The sequence below is a fragment of the Euprymna scolopes genome, chromosome 16 (genome assembly GCF_053919585.1).
Source record: "Euprymna scolopes isolate OS-2025 chromosome 16, ASM5391958v1, whole genome shotgun sequence".
In the NCBI taxonomy this organism is placed as follows: Eukaryota; Metazoa; Mollusca; class Cephalopoda; order Sepiida; family Sepiolidae; genus Euprymna; species Euprymna scolopes.
This window is the reverse complement of record NC_136497.1, coordinates 132362840-132380339: the sequence shown is the minus strand read 5'-3', so window position 1 is coordinate 132380339 and position 17500 is coordinate 132362840. Positions and strand designations below refer to the sequence as shown.

Below are 17500 nucleotides of genomic sequence, written 5' to 3'. Positions count from 1 at the left end.
GACAATCGCTCTATCTCTGACATAAATAATATTTAGTTATTTGCGAGAACAATGACAATCGTTCTGAATTCCTAGGATTTCAATATCCATTATCTTTTAACACTTGCATACTGGGTTCGATTCTAGCCTTTTCCTAATATCATTTTCAAACTCATCCAGTTTTGCTTTCTTACTTACTGGGGTCTGTCCCTTTTCATAACAAATACAGGGCGGGGCATAAATACTGTTACAAAATATGGGGGAGCAAATAAATACTATTTTCTTGGCTTTTGGCCCATATCAAAGTGTAGTATCTGTTCCGGCAGATACTGCAAGCAAAGACCATATGTGGGGGTAACCTCACATATCAGACCTTGGTCAATGTAGGGGCAACCCTACATACCAATTATTACTATCCAGCTCCCATTTCCCACCCATCGGGAGCTGGTCCCCTTTTCCTTCACCCCTCCCTCTCTCTCTACATTAAAACCCGGCCTTGTGCCTAATTTGCTCAGTGGGGAAGCAAATAAACACAACCCCACATATAAGACCTTGGTCAATGTAGGGGCAACCCTTCATACCAATTGTCACTATTCAGCTCCCCTACTCTCCGGGGACTTGGTCCCCATTTCCCCTTCACTCCTAACATTAAAGTTCGGCCATGTGCCTAATTTGCTCGGTGGGGGAGCAAATAAATACGCTTTTCTTGGCCTTCGGGCCGGGATCAAAGTGTAGTATCTGTTCCGGCAGATACTGACAGCAAAGACCATATGTGGGGGCAACTCCACATATAAGACCTTGGTCAATGTAGGGGCAACCCTTCATACCAATTGTCACTATCCAGCTCCCCTCCTCCCCGGGGAGTTGGTCCCCATTTCCCCTTCACTCCTCACATGAAAAATCGGCCTTGTGCCTAATTTGCTCGGTAGGGGAGCAAATAAATACCATCTGTTCCGGCAGATACTGCAAGCTATGACTAGCTATGACTAGCTATGACTAGCAAAGACCAGATGTGGGGGCAACCCCACATGCCTGACCTTTAACCAGCTCCCATTTCCCACCTCTCGGGAGCTGGTCCCCATTTTCCCTTCCCCCTCCCTTCACTCCTCACATTAAAAATCGGTCTTGTGCCTAATTTGCTCGGTGGGGGAGCAAATAAATACCATCTGTTCCGGCAGATACTACAAGCAAAGACCATATGTGGGGGCAACCCCACATATAAGACCTTGGTCAATGTAGGGGAAACCCTTCACACCAATTGTCACTATCCAACTCCCCTACTTCCCGGGAAGTTGGTCCCATTTCCCCTTCACTCCTAACATTAAAGATCGGCCTTTTGCCTAATTTGCTAGGTGGGGGAGCAAATAAATACCAACCCCACATATAAGTTATTGGTCAATGTAGGGGCAACCCTTCATACCAATTGTCACTATCCAACTCCCCTACTCCCCATTAGAAATCGGCCTAATGCCTAATTTGCTCGATGGGGGAGTAAATAAATACCCTTTTCTTGGCCTTTTGGCTAAGATCAAAGTGTAGTATCTTTCTTACTACATCCTGTACTTATGTTTGTAACTTTGTGATATAAAGTCGGGATCACTTTTCTGTATTAATTTAATATAAAATGATCACCCACTTTACAACCAGTAAGTCTCAAAGCCATTCAAGTCATTCTCCAGATCATTCAAGTTGTTTTTGAAGGTTTTCAGTTATTTTTAAGCATTCAAGTCATTCTTAAGATCATTCAATTCATTCTTAAGTTCATTAAAGTCATTCTAAGTCATTTACTTTTTATTCATTTAAATAATTTCAGTCCATTTTACGGTCATTTTAGTTTATCTTTAAGAATTTCATGTCGATCCTACATTCACACATTCATTCATTACACGAGAGCCCGCGACTAATGAATATCGGCCTTGTTCTTAATGGTTTCAGTTAGTAATGTAACGCAGTTGTTGATTCCATAGTCTGCAACTTCATCCATTTGGTTAACTAGATACCCACTTCCAGGCAATGGGAATTGGAAGGGAAGCGATGGCCACTGCCTTGATAAATCTCCTATCAATGATGAGGTAATGGAGTCTGGCAGAGGAACGCAGAAACTTTTCAGAAGGGGATTAAGTACAATGCCCCACCCCCATCGACTACACTCACAAACCTCACTTTAGAAAATTCTGTGAACCAGACAGAATGCAATATTGAACGAAAAAGACAGAAAAATGTTGTGTGTGTTAGATTTATCGAAGAATTTGCGAATTAAAAAAAAACATTTTGGCTTCTGTCAAAATTTGTTTTTATCCATACGTGTTTGTACATGTTCATACTGAAAGACTAAAATGGAGGCAAAGTTTGATGCAATTAAAATGAATCAATATATGAATAATAATAATAATAATAATAATAATAATAATAATAATAATAATAATAATAATAACGACAATCAGAATAAAAATGATAATAAGAATAATGATAATAAACATAATAATAACTATAATAACAATAATAATAATAACAATAATAATAATGATGATGATGATGATGATGATGATGATGATAATAATAATAAGAAGAAGAAGAACGAGAATAAGAATAATAAGAATAAAAGCAATAATAATAATAATAATAATAATAATAATAACAATAATGATGATGATGATGATGATGATGATGATGATGATGATGATGATGATGATGATGATGATGATGATAATAATAATAATAAGAAGAAGAAGAAGAACGAGAATAATAATAATAAGAATAAAAGCAATAATAATAATAATAATAATAATAATAATAATAATAATAACTAGCGGGACCTTATGAAATCCCACAGGGACTCATCCATATGTAATATATTGTTGTTGGCATTTTGTAGATGTTCAGTGGAAATGGAGACGCTCTGATATTGTAGCTATTTACAATGCCTCCCCACGGGACAGAGTTAGACACCAGGGTCGTGTTTTAACGTGGAGAAGAGGTACAAAAATAAAAATTGTCTCAGTCGTGAAGGATTTCTCCTCCACAAAAAGAGAACGAGAAATGGAAGTGCCGCATCTGAAGAACAGATACTACACTCTGATCTTGGCTAAAAGGCCAAAAATGGTATTTATTTGCTCCCCCACCGAGCAAATTAGGCATAAGGCCGATTTTTAATGTGAGGAGTGAAGGGGAAATGGTGACCAACTCCCCGGGAAGTAGGGGAGCTGGATAGTGACAATTGGTATGAAGGGTTGCCCCTACATTGACCAAGGTCTTATATATGGGGTTTCCCCCACATATGGTCTTTGCTTGCAGTATCAAAAGGCCACAGATTGTAGCTCTTTTGTTAAAACTGCAAAAGTATTTATTCAAGCTAGCACGAACGTGGATCCCAGTCGAAAAGTACGCTTAAGTATGATATTTTAATTCTTGCAGATTTCGTTTATATTATTATAGAGTTAAATAAAAAAAAAATATCCATATGACTTGGATGCATTAGCTTGAATCGAAACCGAAATAAAAACTTATAAATAAACATGAATATATATCAACGATCACACATATATGTATATATATATATGTGTATATTTATATATATATGTGTGCATATATGTGTGTACACATATATATATTTAGATATAAACTAACATTAATAAAAAATAAAACACTAACCTAGATTTAAAACAGATCAAGAAGCTAAATATCCAGGCTAAATCGAGCACACACAAAGGAACAGGTCAACCAGAGGTCAAATAGGCATTTGTCCGATAAATGCATTCTTATTGGCTGATAGGAAGGGCGCGGTGGATACTAGAATGCTTATTGGCTAACTAAAATTCTACTGTGAGCCTTTTTCATATGTTGATGTTGGCATTTTTGTGGATGTTCAGCGTAAATGGAGACACCCTGATATTATTGTAGCTCTTTTGTTGAAACTGCAAAAGTATTTATCTAAGCTAGCAGGGACGCCGGGAATAGCCTGGTCGTAAAATATACTTAAATATTATATTTTAATTTATGCAGATTTCGTATATATTACTATAAGACTCAATTTTTTATCCATTCTTATATATTATAAACTTGTGGTTTCAAAAATAAAAAAATATATCCATATGACTTGGGTCAAAGCCGAAACCAAAACTTAAGAAAAAAAGAATGTATGTATATATAACTTGAGTTCTTTCAGCTATAATCGAAACCGAAACCAAAACTAATGAAGAATTCTTGGTAAAATTATTTATTACAAGAAATTGAAAGGCATAACAATTAAACGATAGACGCTCGGAAGAAAAAAAAAATGAATGTGACAAAGAAAATAACACACACGCTCGATTAAAATATTTTATGTACTAAAAACAGTTTTTCATGAAACTATTTTAGTTAAAAGAATGTTGTTATAAAAATAATTTATTTAGAAAAAGGACCTGTCATTTAATATATATATACATATATATATATATATATATACATATATATATATATATATATTCTTTATTTAGGTTTAATGTTTTTATAAAAATATTTTATGTACAAAACCAGTTTTGTTTCGCTCATAACGTGTCGCTTTTTTGGTTAGCAAGGTCAAGGCTTTTTATGAAGTTCAAGTTTTTTGTTTACTTGAACATGTAGTAGTAGCCCCGCCCCCCTCTCTCTCTCTCTCTCTCTCTCTCTCTCTCTCTCTCTCTCTCTCTCTCTCTCTAGCTCGCTCTCTCAAACAATTAAAAAGTATAGAACTGCAGTGATACATTGATTTTTGTCCCACATATTTTAAATTAGAAAAAAACTTATAGCGTCCGCTGGCCGAGAGATTTGTGTTATCGTTTTTTTACTACGGAATAACTTAAAATCAATTGCTTCTTAACGTTTGCATTTACTAGAAAGGTAAAACCCTAAATTTTATAGTATTAAAAACAAATAAAGCGGTGAGAACACGCTAATGCTGCTTGGAGCGTTCGTAAATGTGTATTCTGTAATTAATGTATATTCTGGAATTAAGTTTCAGCCAATGAAATTTGCCGGAAATCTTGACACACAAAAGAACACGCACGCTATCGTATTAATATATAGATAATATTAAGAAGAAGAAGAAGAAGAAGAAGAAGAAGAAGAAGAAGAAGAAGAAGAAGAAAAGTAGAGTAAATTATACCACGAATAATAATAAAAACAAGAAGAAATAATAAAACGAATAAGAAGAAAATAAATAATAATAATTTTTAGGGCTATTGCTCTTGACATATCAAAGGCCTTTGATAGGTTATGGCAAAAAAAAGCTTTCTTCTTAAAATCTTCACCTACGGTATAGCCGGAAATGTTTTCTCAATTATTAAATCATTTCTGTCGGATAGGTTCATAACAGTAGTGGTTAATGGGCAGAAATCATAAGCTCACAGTATTAATGCTGGAGTCCCTCAGGGGTCCATTTTGCGCCCAACTCTCTTCCTGATCTACATTAATGATCTTCCAAATAACATCCTATGATCATTCGTTGACATTTATGCTGGCGACACTGCTATCTATACATATAATACATCAAAGACCGTAAATGCCCGTTCTCTCTTACTCTCTCTCTCTCTCTCTCTCTCCTCTGATATTGAGCACGTGGTACGATGGGCAAAGCGTTGGCTGATTACTTTTAAAGCCTCTATATCCAAGTACCTATCTTTACATAATCACCGCTCTGATCCCCATTTGGCATTAATTGAAACGAATGGCTCTCGTTTTGGTGAGGCTCCATGTTTTGACAAGCTTCTGTGCTTGACATTTACTTCTGATCTGAAATGGAACACGTATATCAAATCCGTTGCCAAGGTCGCTGGAAAATGGTAGACTCCTTCTACCGTTCCAATAGATATCTCACTCCTGATGCAAGTCTCTGCCTATATAAAAGCCAGGTACGGCCAATGATGGAGTACTGTTGCCACATCTGGGCAGGAGCTACTGGAAGCAGCTTATACCGCCTTGACAGAGTTCAAAATAAACTTCGGAGCTTAGTGGGGATGCCCTTTTCTCTTCCCTGCAAACTCTTTCCCACAGAAGAGATGTTGCTAGCCTGTCTCTGCTTTATCGCTATTTTCATGGCAAATGCTCAGCTGAGCTTCAATCTATGGTTCCCCCTCGCTAAACTTTCACGAAAAACACTCGTCTAGCTAAAACCACTATCAATAATTCCCCACACTCTTTATCTGTGCCTAAACCTAAATGTAGATTCCATGAACAAAGCTTCTTTCCTAGCTGCTTTGAACAACCGTGCAACTCTGTTCCGTTTGCCTGCTTTCCAGCTGATTACAATCTGATTGTCTTCAAGTCCAACGTAAACAAATTCTTGATGAACCCTCCCCCTAAGTAATCCAATTTACAAAATTCCCACTACTTATGATTGTTTCGCAATAATCCCATTGATTAATGTATACCCATTAACCCTTATCCTCAAGTGGTCTCTTAGACTTGACAAGTGGTGATTTCCATGTAAAAAGTAGAAGAAAAAATAATACATAAATCATGATAATAAAAAATAAATAATGTTATAAATAAATAACCATAATAATAATAATAATAATAATAATAATAATAATAAATAATAATAAATAATAATGAATAATATTAACCCTTATCTTCGAGTGGTCTCTTGGTCTTGACAAGTGGTGATTCCCATGTAAAAATAGTAATAATAAATAATAATGAATAATATTCAAAACAAATAATACTGATATTAATACTAATAATATATAATAATACGAAAAATAATATTAATAATAATAATGATATTGAAATAAACAACAATGAAACAGAAATGAAGACTAAAAGATAAAAAGAAAGAAAGAAAAGACGATGAAAACGAAAAGAAAAAGAAAAAAGAACAAAGGTATGAGTAGAAGAAAAGGGGGGAATAGAGGAGGAGGAAGAAGAAGAAGAAGAAGAAGAAGAAGAAGAAATAAGAGCAAGAAGAAAAGGTAGCCATCAATAATAATAATAATAATAATAATAATAATAATAATAATAATAATAACAATAATAATAATAATAATGAATTAATATTAATAAAATAATAATAGATGTAACAAATTAATAATAATAATAATAATAGTGATACTACTACTACTACTACTACTAATAATAATAATAATGAATTAATATTAATAAAATAATTATAGATGTAACAAATTAATAATAATAATAATCAATCAATCAAATTAAGAATCTTATTAATAATATTATTAACAAATTATTATTTTAAATAAATAATAAAAATAATAATAATAAAATTAAATAATAAGATTAACAATAACAAATTAATAATAATAATAACTGTTTAAAATAATACGAACAAATAATAATAATAAACTATTATCATTAATAATAATTAATTAATTAGATTTAAATAATAAATAATAATAAATAAATAACAATATACAATAAATAATAATGGTATAACAAATAATAATAAATAATAAGTAATAATAAACATTAATAATATAATAATAATAAATAAAAAATCAAACATCATAATACTAATAAATAAAATAACTAAATAAGATATAAAAAATAATTATAGTGACATTATATAATAATAAATGAAAAAATAAATAAATAATAATAAAAATTAATAATAAATTAATAATTTATAATTATAATAATGAATAATAATATATAAAAAGAATATACATAATTAATAATAATACTTAATAAGAAATGATAATTATTGCAACAATAAACATTATCAATAACAATAATTAATAACATATACATTATAATAATAAATTATAATATTAAATGAAAAATAGGTATACTAATAAACAATAATAATGAATAATAATTAATAATAATAATGAACAATAAATTAAAATAATGATATATAATAATCATTACAAATAATAATAATAGATAAGGATATTAACAAATAATAATAATTATAAAAAATAAATAAATAATTATAATGAATAATAATAACGATGATAAATTATGGCAATAATAATTCTTAATAAAAATAAATAATAATAAATAAGTAACAGTAATAAATTAATAATAATAATTTGTTTTAAATAATAATTATAATAATAAATAAATAATATTAATTTATTAAGTATTATAAATAATACAGAATAATAAATGATATTAAATAATAAATAATAAATAATAAATGATAAATAATAAATAATAAATAGTAATGAACAAAAAATAATAAGAAATAATGAGAAACTGAATAAGAATTAAAATGAATAAATCAATACTAGTAAATAAAAATAATAGTTTTAATAATAATAATAATAATAATAATAATAATAATAATAATAATAACAATAATGATAATAATAATAATAGGACGAAGAAGAAGAAAATGAAAAAGTATAATAATAATAACAACTATAATATTAATAAAAAATATTATTGATAATAAAAATAATCATCATCATCATCTCAGAATACAAACAAGAAACAAATAACATTTACAAGAATAGGCGCAAAAAAAAACAATGTTATATACTAAACCAAATTTACGGTTGCTTTGACAAAAATAAACTCAAAATCGAAACTAAGAAAATGATCAACGAATAATTACGATGAAAATAAGAAATGACTTAAAGCAAGGAAAGATGAAACAAGTTGCACTGATGAATTGAAAGGAAGAGTTAAAAGTATGCTTAAGAAAATAAACACGAAAAAGAAACGATTTTGAAACACTTTTACAAACAAATAGAACACGTGACTAGATTGGCGGGGAAAAAGGCATCGGTGAGAAAAAAAGTGGAAAAACAAAAATGGCGTCGAGATGAGAAAGCGCAAACAAAAGTAGGAGCGAGGGAAAAAAATGAAACAAGTTTGCATTAAAACTTTGAAAAACTAGAACAAAACGCGCGGGAGTGACGAACGAGCGCGAAAATACGAGATAAAAACAAATTTGCGAATTTTACACAAAGTTAAAAAAAATATCGGAAACACAAATCTGGTAGAGAATTTCTTTAAAACATGAAACAAGCGGTAAAAGCTGCCGTTACTTTTATTTGACTTCTTATAACATGACCAAGTCCCCTCTGATTCTCTTTCCTCTGATCTTGAGCGCGTGGTACAATGGGGGAAGAGATGGCTGGTTACTTTTAATGCATCTAAATCCAAGCTCTTATCTTTACATCATCAACGCTCTGATTCCCATCAATTGAAATGGAGGGCTCTCGTCTTAGAGAAGCTTCATGTTTTGACAAGCTTCTGGGCTTGCCCTTTACTTCTGATCTGAAATCGAACACGTACATAAAATCTCTTGCCAAGGTCGCTGGAAGAATGGTGGAATCCTTCTACCACTCCAGAAGATATCTCACTGCTGACACAATTCTCTATCTATACAAAAGCCAAGTACGTCCAAGGATGAAGTACTGTTGCCAAATCTGGGCAGGAGCTGCTAGAAGCAGCTTATCTTGCCTTGACAGAGTTCAAAATAGACTTCGTAACTTAGTGAAGGATGCCCTTTTCTCTTCCCTGCAACCTCTTTCCCACAGAAGGGATGTTTCCAGCCTGTCCTTGTTTTATAGTTATTTCCACGACAACTGCTCGTCTGAGCTCTAATCTCTGGTCCCCCGCGCCAATCTTTCTTGATAAACACCCGACTAGCTGAAACCACTGTCAATAACTTTCCTAACTCTTTAACTCTGCCTAAATGAAAACGTAAATTCCATGAATAATGTTTCTTTCATAGAACTGCACGCCTGTGGAACTCTCTTCCGTCTGCCTGTTGCCCAGCTGAATAATACTTGGTTGTCTTCAAGTCCAACATAAACAGTCATTCGCAGTATATTTCCAGCTCGATCATGTAGGTCATCTCGAAAGTGAAGTATAACGTTTCCGTGGATAAATTGGGTTGTAGGTAGGGTGGTACGTGTATCAGTATCAGCTCCGGCGCCTCCTCGTTTGTGCATTGAACCTTGTTTAAAACTGTTCGATTGTTAACCGTTACGGCTCCGGACGTTTGGTCGTATCTTTCCAGTAGCGACTGTTGTTTTCTTGTTTATTTTTTATATACCCGTAGTGTGAGTTTTTCTAGCTTTCTGCTGATCGAATGCTACGTGAGATACTTCAGTTAGCACCAGGTCTTCCTGCGTTTTGGTACGCATTCGTTTTCTCGGCCCCTTACATTCTAGTTTACTTACGCAGTCATTTACGACCGTGCAATATTTTCGCGCCGTGCTTACGTCGATTCCGCTGTCCCAAGTGTGTGACGTGACCGTCCCAAGGGGGCGATTGGGCTCCCCACGAGGGGGGAGTCAAGACTCCCGAGATGCTGGAGAAGCCAGGCAGATGTAAGTCCTTGTTCTTTTTGTTCTATAATTATCCTTGGCGTACCCAGGCGACGGCAACAGACCTTGCTGAAAGATTGGATTGTGATTTTCATTGTTATGAAAATCGTTGACAATATAATTTTTTTTTTGTAAATTTTACTCCGAAAATGGAATGACTCAGGATTCAAATTAAGGATGTTTATAGTTTGAGTACAATGCCCGCGACCTCCGAAGTCATGTAATTGACCTTTTCGAGGCATGACCACAGGTACACATGGTGCACGCGGGGACGAGCAACCCTCCCCTAGGGATGACGTAACTAAAGGCGATTGGTCCAGGAAGCGACCCCGACTCACCTCTTACCTGAGTATATGAACGGGTTCCAGCGTCAAAACGAGCAGTTAGAGAATTGAGCTGAGTTTGGAGAGAATCAAGCACTTTCCGCATCATTCCACCGCGATACCGAGAGAAATTAACCTATTTTTAACTACGGACTTTATATATATATATATATATATATATATATATATATATATATATATATATCGGTATATCTTATCTTGAATTTAATAAGTAGAATAGAGAACTGAGTTTGTCTTTCTTTTGTGTGCATGAAATTGCTTTCCTTTTAGCGCGACAGATCGACGAAACAACGACATATCAACCCGATCGTGAAATTAAGACCAACCAAATCGATTGACGGATGCTGCCACGCTAAGAAACCTTGCTGACCTACCAAGGACGGGTCACAATTGCTGGAGTTTCTTTTCTGTACATTGTTCAACAGTAGATTCAGAGTGCTCAACATCGAATCTGGTATGACGTAGTTACTCTGAATCATGATATTTGTGAGGGGCTTTCTTACCAACGAGTGGTTTCTCCATGCGTGCGTGAATGTGACTCCCTGTCTTAATTGTCTCTTGTTTGGCATTTCTCTTCAGTCGTGTAGTAAGTTCGCCTTCACTTTAGTGCTTATGTTTACTGCTGATATGCTTCCTGTATTCGGTAGCTCGTTTTTCAGGTGGTTAGGTGCACCGTAACTGTATTTATATTTCGGCAATTCCGCGTCGTTTCCCGACATCGATTTAATCTCTTTGAAATTATCGTTTGGTATTTTCGTAATATCTGCCAGGTTACCGTATGCTATGCATTGTCCGTTGTCGACGTATATGTCGAAGTAAGGTTCGGGTTTGGAACGGATACTGCCTCGTTATTCTTTTATTTTCCGTATATGATGTTGTCTATCGTGCAACCCATACTTTTAACTTTGTACCAAGTTCCGTCTCTAATTTTATCTGTGTTACCCATATCGAAAGAAAGTACGGCACTATGTAATCCATATCGAAAGAAAGTACGGCACTATGTAATCCATGTCGAAAGAAAGTACGGCACTATGTAAGGCATGTCGACAGAAAGTACGGCACTATGTAATCCATGTCGAAAGAAAGTATGGCATTATGTAATCTTACGATTCAGGTTGAGACCAACAGAAGTTTCAGAGTAGTATTTGCGCTATTCCTGTCTGTAATCTTTACCAAGTTTTTAAATCATCGTTTGATTACTACGTCTCTGATTCCGTTTCCTGTCTCTGATGGGAGTCTTCCACCGATTGAAGTTCCCTGCCACCCTTTACTCTGACCACCAAAAATTTTCGATTTGATCCGTTTCCATAGTTTTAGTAGCATGATTGCTATTAGCAAAGCCAACACAGTCGGCGGGGTTATCTTTTCTGGGTTCGAATATCTCGACCCGCTGTAATCGTAACTCTCTGCATTGATGATTCTCGAAAGGATGAAACACTAGTGTATGCATGCAGACAACATTGCAATTCAAAAGAGCCAAGAAAGACAACAAACAGGAAGTTCAAGACTCGAGTTTCGCCCTCATTTAGTTAGAAACATCCGGACTCGGGATTTGAAACCCGAGCCTCTTGCATGCGAGGCGAGCACTCTACCAACTGAGCAAACACGCGACACACACAAATATGCCTATCAACTTACACAGATCAAGTAACCCGACAGTGGAAAGCATAGATCCGATAGTGGAAAGAACCTACCTCATACCGAACAAGGGACGTGGTCATCGCAACCAGCTATAACCAAAGCCGATGTTTCACAAGTAGGAATTTTATACCTGTAAGAACGATGCAATCACGACACGCTAACCTGGCGAAAAATCAGTAAGTAAGTGAGAGAATATATAATATTATATTATATATTCTCTCACATTCTAAAGATTATATATATATATATATATATATATATATATATATATATATATATATATATATATATATAGTCATCCACATACAGTACTGTTTGTATCACAGCTTATCAGTGCGGCTAGACAAGCAACTACCTCAAGCACGGATCGAAACCTGACCGCCCGTACGAGAGTCAAGGGTTTGAACCATTGCGCCAACAAGAAGGTGCTATGCGGACAGTGAATTAACGATGTTTTGACATTGTCCGAATACCTAAGCTCGATTCGCTTAATACGTCAATGGTACCTTGTGTATCACTTCCCAATATGCTCAACTCAAGATAAGGAGCATTATAGTCACTCACACACACACGCGCGCACACACACACGCATACACACACACATACATACATACATACATACATACATACATACATAACTACACACATATATATATATATATATATATATATATATATATATATATATATATATATATATATATATATATCCCTTTCCATCTGTCGTATCAAATGCAGAATCTTACACCACATACTTAAATAAGGACTAACTAGCTTTTTAATAGAATTCATATTTAGTCTGTTTTTTTCGGTGGCTGATGGCCAGTATTCAACGGAACTCTTCTACTAATAAAAAAATCAAGACTGACAGGCCGACGGACAGACGGACAGCGCCCATAATGAAGAAGTGTAGACACATCCCAAAATATAAAAGTTCGAAACATTATTCAAGACTATGAAGCGCTTCTGATTTTTTTTTAGCGCATTCGTATTGTGGTCAGTCTGTCGTACAACGATTCAACGCTAGGTGGCGAGAGTATTTTATCGCCGTTTCTCACACAGATATTAAGAGAATACAGAACGGACGATGTTACTTTTTTATGGCGGGCGCCCATATTATCTTCGATATCGGGCACGTGTCCAGCGAAGGAAATTGTGAGGGCATCAATCATATCGCTTTTCCTCAACCTCATCCCTGTTTTAATCATATTACTCTTTTTCCTTCTTATTTTTCTTTCCCTATCCCCCCCCTCTCTCTCTCTCTCTCTTTTTCTCCCTCTCTCTCTCACGCACACACATACACACACGTAAGTATATATATATATATATATATATATATATATATATATATATATATGCATATATGCAGACGTCTATTTATATTGTTTCCTTTCTCTTTCTCTCTCTCTCTCTCTCTCTCTCTCTCTCTCTCTCTATATATATATATATATATATATATATATATATATATAGAGAGAGAGAGAGAGAGAGAGAGAGAGAGAGAGTAGCGTCCAAAACTAAGGGACAACATTTTAAAACCTAATATTTATATGAAATAACAACTGCGAAAGGCTGAAATTTTAACAACTAGTAGTCGTTATCATCCATAAGAACATACTAAAATTTGAATCATTTGCAAAGGATAGAAAAAGAATTATAACAATTATTTATTTATTTTCAAAATAGAAACGTCCAAAAGTAAGGGACAAAATGAGAAAAACAATGTAAACAACCGAAAAACATTAAAAATACATGTACAATCAATATTTAGTAAATGAGTTCTTGCTCTCAGTGGTAGTTGCACATATACGACTACAAGAACGAATCAGTTGTTGACAATCCTCGATACTAATTTTAGACCATTCTTCTTGAAGCTTCACCCACAAATCCTCCGTGTTAGTGGGATTTCTTTCCATAACTTTCACTCTCAAGATCTTCCGAATACTTTCTATTGGATTTATATCAGGACTTTGCGGTGGCCAATCCATAATTTTTAGATCTTGCTCGCTAAGGTAACTCATTACCACATTTGCCTTGTGACAATTGATGATCAGAGCGTTGATGGTGCAAAGATAGGAGCTTGGTTTTGATGCATTAAAAGTAATCAGCCACCTCCTCCCCTACTGTACCACGCGCTATAGATCAAAGGAGAGAGAATCTGAGAGAACTTTGTCATTTACGGCCTTTGATGTGTTGCCATAGATGGTCGTGTTTTCAGCATAGATGTCAACGAATGATTTAAGTATGTGTTTTGGGAGATCATTGATGTAGACCAGGAAGAGAGTTGGGCCTAGGATGGACCCCTGAGGGACTCCAGCATTAATAATGTGGGCCTCTGATTTCTGCCCATCAACCACTACTCTTATGAGCCTATCAGAGAGAAATGATTTAATAATTGAGAAAACATTTCCAGTTATACTGTAGCTGGAAATCTTGTGAAGTAGGCTTTATGCCAAACCTTATCGAACAGGGTGTTGGAAAGCACTTCTCTTTAAGGCAACGCTTAAACAGTTTTGTAAGTATGGGAGCAAGTTCTGGTTGAAGCTTTTTCAGCACAATGATTTGAATTCCGTCAGGACCAGTTGCTTTACTGGAATCAAGGTTCTTAATTAGCTTGGTGACCTCACGCACAGATATTTATATGTTCCAGAGCGTGTTGTCCGTTATAGGAGGAAATACTTGATGGCCTTCTCTCTTTCTTTCTTTCTCTTTCTCTCCCTCCCTCTCTCCCCCCCCTCTCTCTCTCTCTCTCTCTCTCTCTCTCTCTCTGTCGTATCAATGTCACAATCCATGGGATGAAGAAATCTAATTATCAGTACCATCAGATTTTATGCCTGGACCGGAGAAAATCAGTGCCGTGCGAAGCAGGCGGACGTAGCGAACAGCGGTGTCACGTGGCAAATAAACTTGAATTAATTCTTTATACTGGAAGCTAAAATTACGCACAATCATTTTTCGTCATCTTTTTTTCTCTTATTCCTCTGTTGTCTTTTGGTAATTTTTTGTGTTGCTCTTTTACCATCCCCAGTATCTTTTGATTCTTTGTTTCTCGTTCGTCAACAAGATGTAACACACACGCACACACACGCACGCATGCACTTATACACATATACATACTTCTCAATTCAATATATATATACACACATATATATATGTAATATTTTCACAAAATCAACACATAAAAAATAATTTAAAAAATGATAGCATCATATTGTGTATTTTCATATTCATTACAATTGTTTCGTAACCATTCGAAAATCTAAAAATTTATGTCATTCGGAAATATTCCAAAATAGCCACACTTCAGACAAGTCAATAAACTATATATATATATATATATATATATATATATATATATATATATATATATATATATATATATATATTTATATATATATATATATATATATATATGAACATAATTTTCATCTCTATTTAAGAAAGAAAGCAGTTAGACCTACTTCCACCGCACTCTTCTATAGTTTTACTAAATAATTTTCTTTTAAATGGACTTTATAAATCGTCCCATTTTCGTATTTCCTCTTTTAAAATCATATTTTGATCAATTACCTATCTTAATATTACATTAAGCTCCTGTGTGTTATTTTTCATTTAAGCTATTGTTTGTCTTCTCCAAATTATTTATTTTCTAAATACTAAACTCTACCATCAAATTCTAGTTTATAACTATATCCTCTTCGAATCTACGATGGTTTTGTATCAGTTTTGCTTACATCTACGATCTCATAATTGCCTTTGCTTAATATTTTATTTCTTAAAAAGAAATTGTAATTAAAAGGTTAATTGAAAAATTATCAATTAACATGTATCTCCATCTCTGGGCACTCGGCTAGCGGTTGAAGTGCAGTCGCATCTCTCTCACCGGTGTTGAAATTACTAGTGCTATTTATAGTGCTAATCGGTGTAAATTCCTCTGTTCAAGGAAGGCCGGTATAACACTTATGTGTGTATAATATCTCTGCACGTATGTTTATTTTTGTAGATGTCCGTCTGTATATATTTATTTGTTATTGTGTACATATGCATATGTATATGTGTATATATATATATACATATTGATATATATATATATATATACATATATATATATATATATATATGTATATATATATATATATATATATATATATATATATACATATATATATATATACCCGTGATTTTTACTATCCCCAGTATCTTTTGATTCTTTGTTTCTCGTCATATTTTATGTTTATACCGCGTTCGTCAACAAGATGTAACACACACGCACACACACGCACGCATGCACTTATACACATATACATACTTCTCAATTCAATATATATATATATACACACACTTATATATATGTAATATTTTCACAAAATCAACACATAAAAAAATAATTTAAAAAATGATAGCATCATATTGTGTATTTTCATATTCATTACAATTGTTTCGTAACCATTCGAAAATCTAAAAATTTATGTCATTCGGAAATATTCCAAAATAGCCACTCTTCAGACAGGTCAATACACTATATATATATATATATATATATATATATATATATATATATATATATATATATATATATGAACATAATTTTCATCTCTATTTAAGAAAGAAAGCAGTTAGACCTACTTCCACCGCACTCTTCTATAGTTTTACTAAATAATTTTCTTTTAAATGGACTTTATAAATCGTCCCATTTTCGTATTTCCTCTTTTAAAATCATATTTTGATCAATTACCTATCTTAATATTACATTAAGCTCCTGTGTGTTATTTTTCATTTAAGCTATTGTTTGTCTTCTCCAAATTATTTATTTTTTAAATACTAAACTCTACCATCAAATTCTAGTTTATAACTATATCCTCTTCGAATCTACGATGGTTTTGTATCAGTTTTGCTTACATCTACGATCTCATAATTGCCTTTGCTTAATATTTTATTTCTTAAAAAGAAATTGTAATTAAAAGGTTAATTGAAAAATTATCAATTAACATGTATCTCCATCTCTGGGCACTCGGCTAGCGGTTGAAGTGCAGTCGCATCTCTCTCACCGGTGTTGAAATTACTAGTGCTATTTATAGTGCTAATCGGTGTAAATTCCTCTGTTCAAGGAAGGCCGGTATAACACTTATGTGTGTATAATATCTCTGCACGTATGTTTATTTTTGTAGATGTCCGTCTGTATATATTTATTTGTTATTGTGTACATATGCATATGTATATGTGTATATATATATATACATATTGATATATATATATATATATATATATATACAT

General features: G+C 33.6%; 1 pseudogene; it reads left to right on the top strand.

Moving 5' to 3' along the window:
- Positions 1 to 1480: 1480 nt before the first annotated feature.
- On the top strand, positions 1481 to 1616 carry LOC145296543 (U2 spliceosomal RNA; annotated as a pseudogene).
- The last annotated feature ends 15884 nt before the right edge of the window (positions 1617 to 17500 follow it).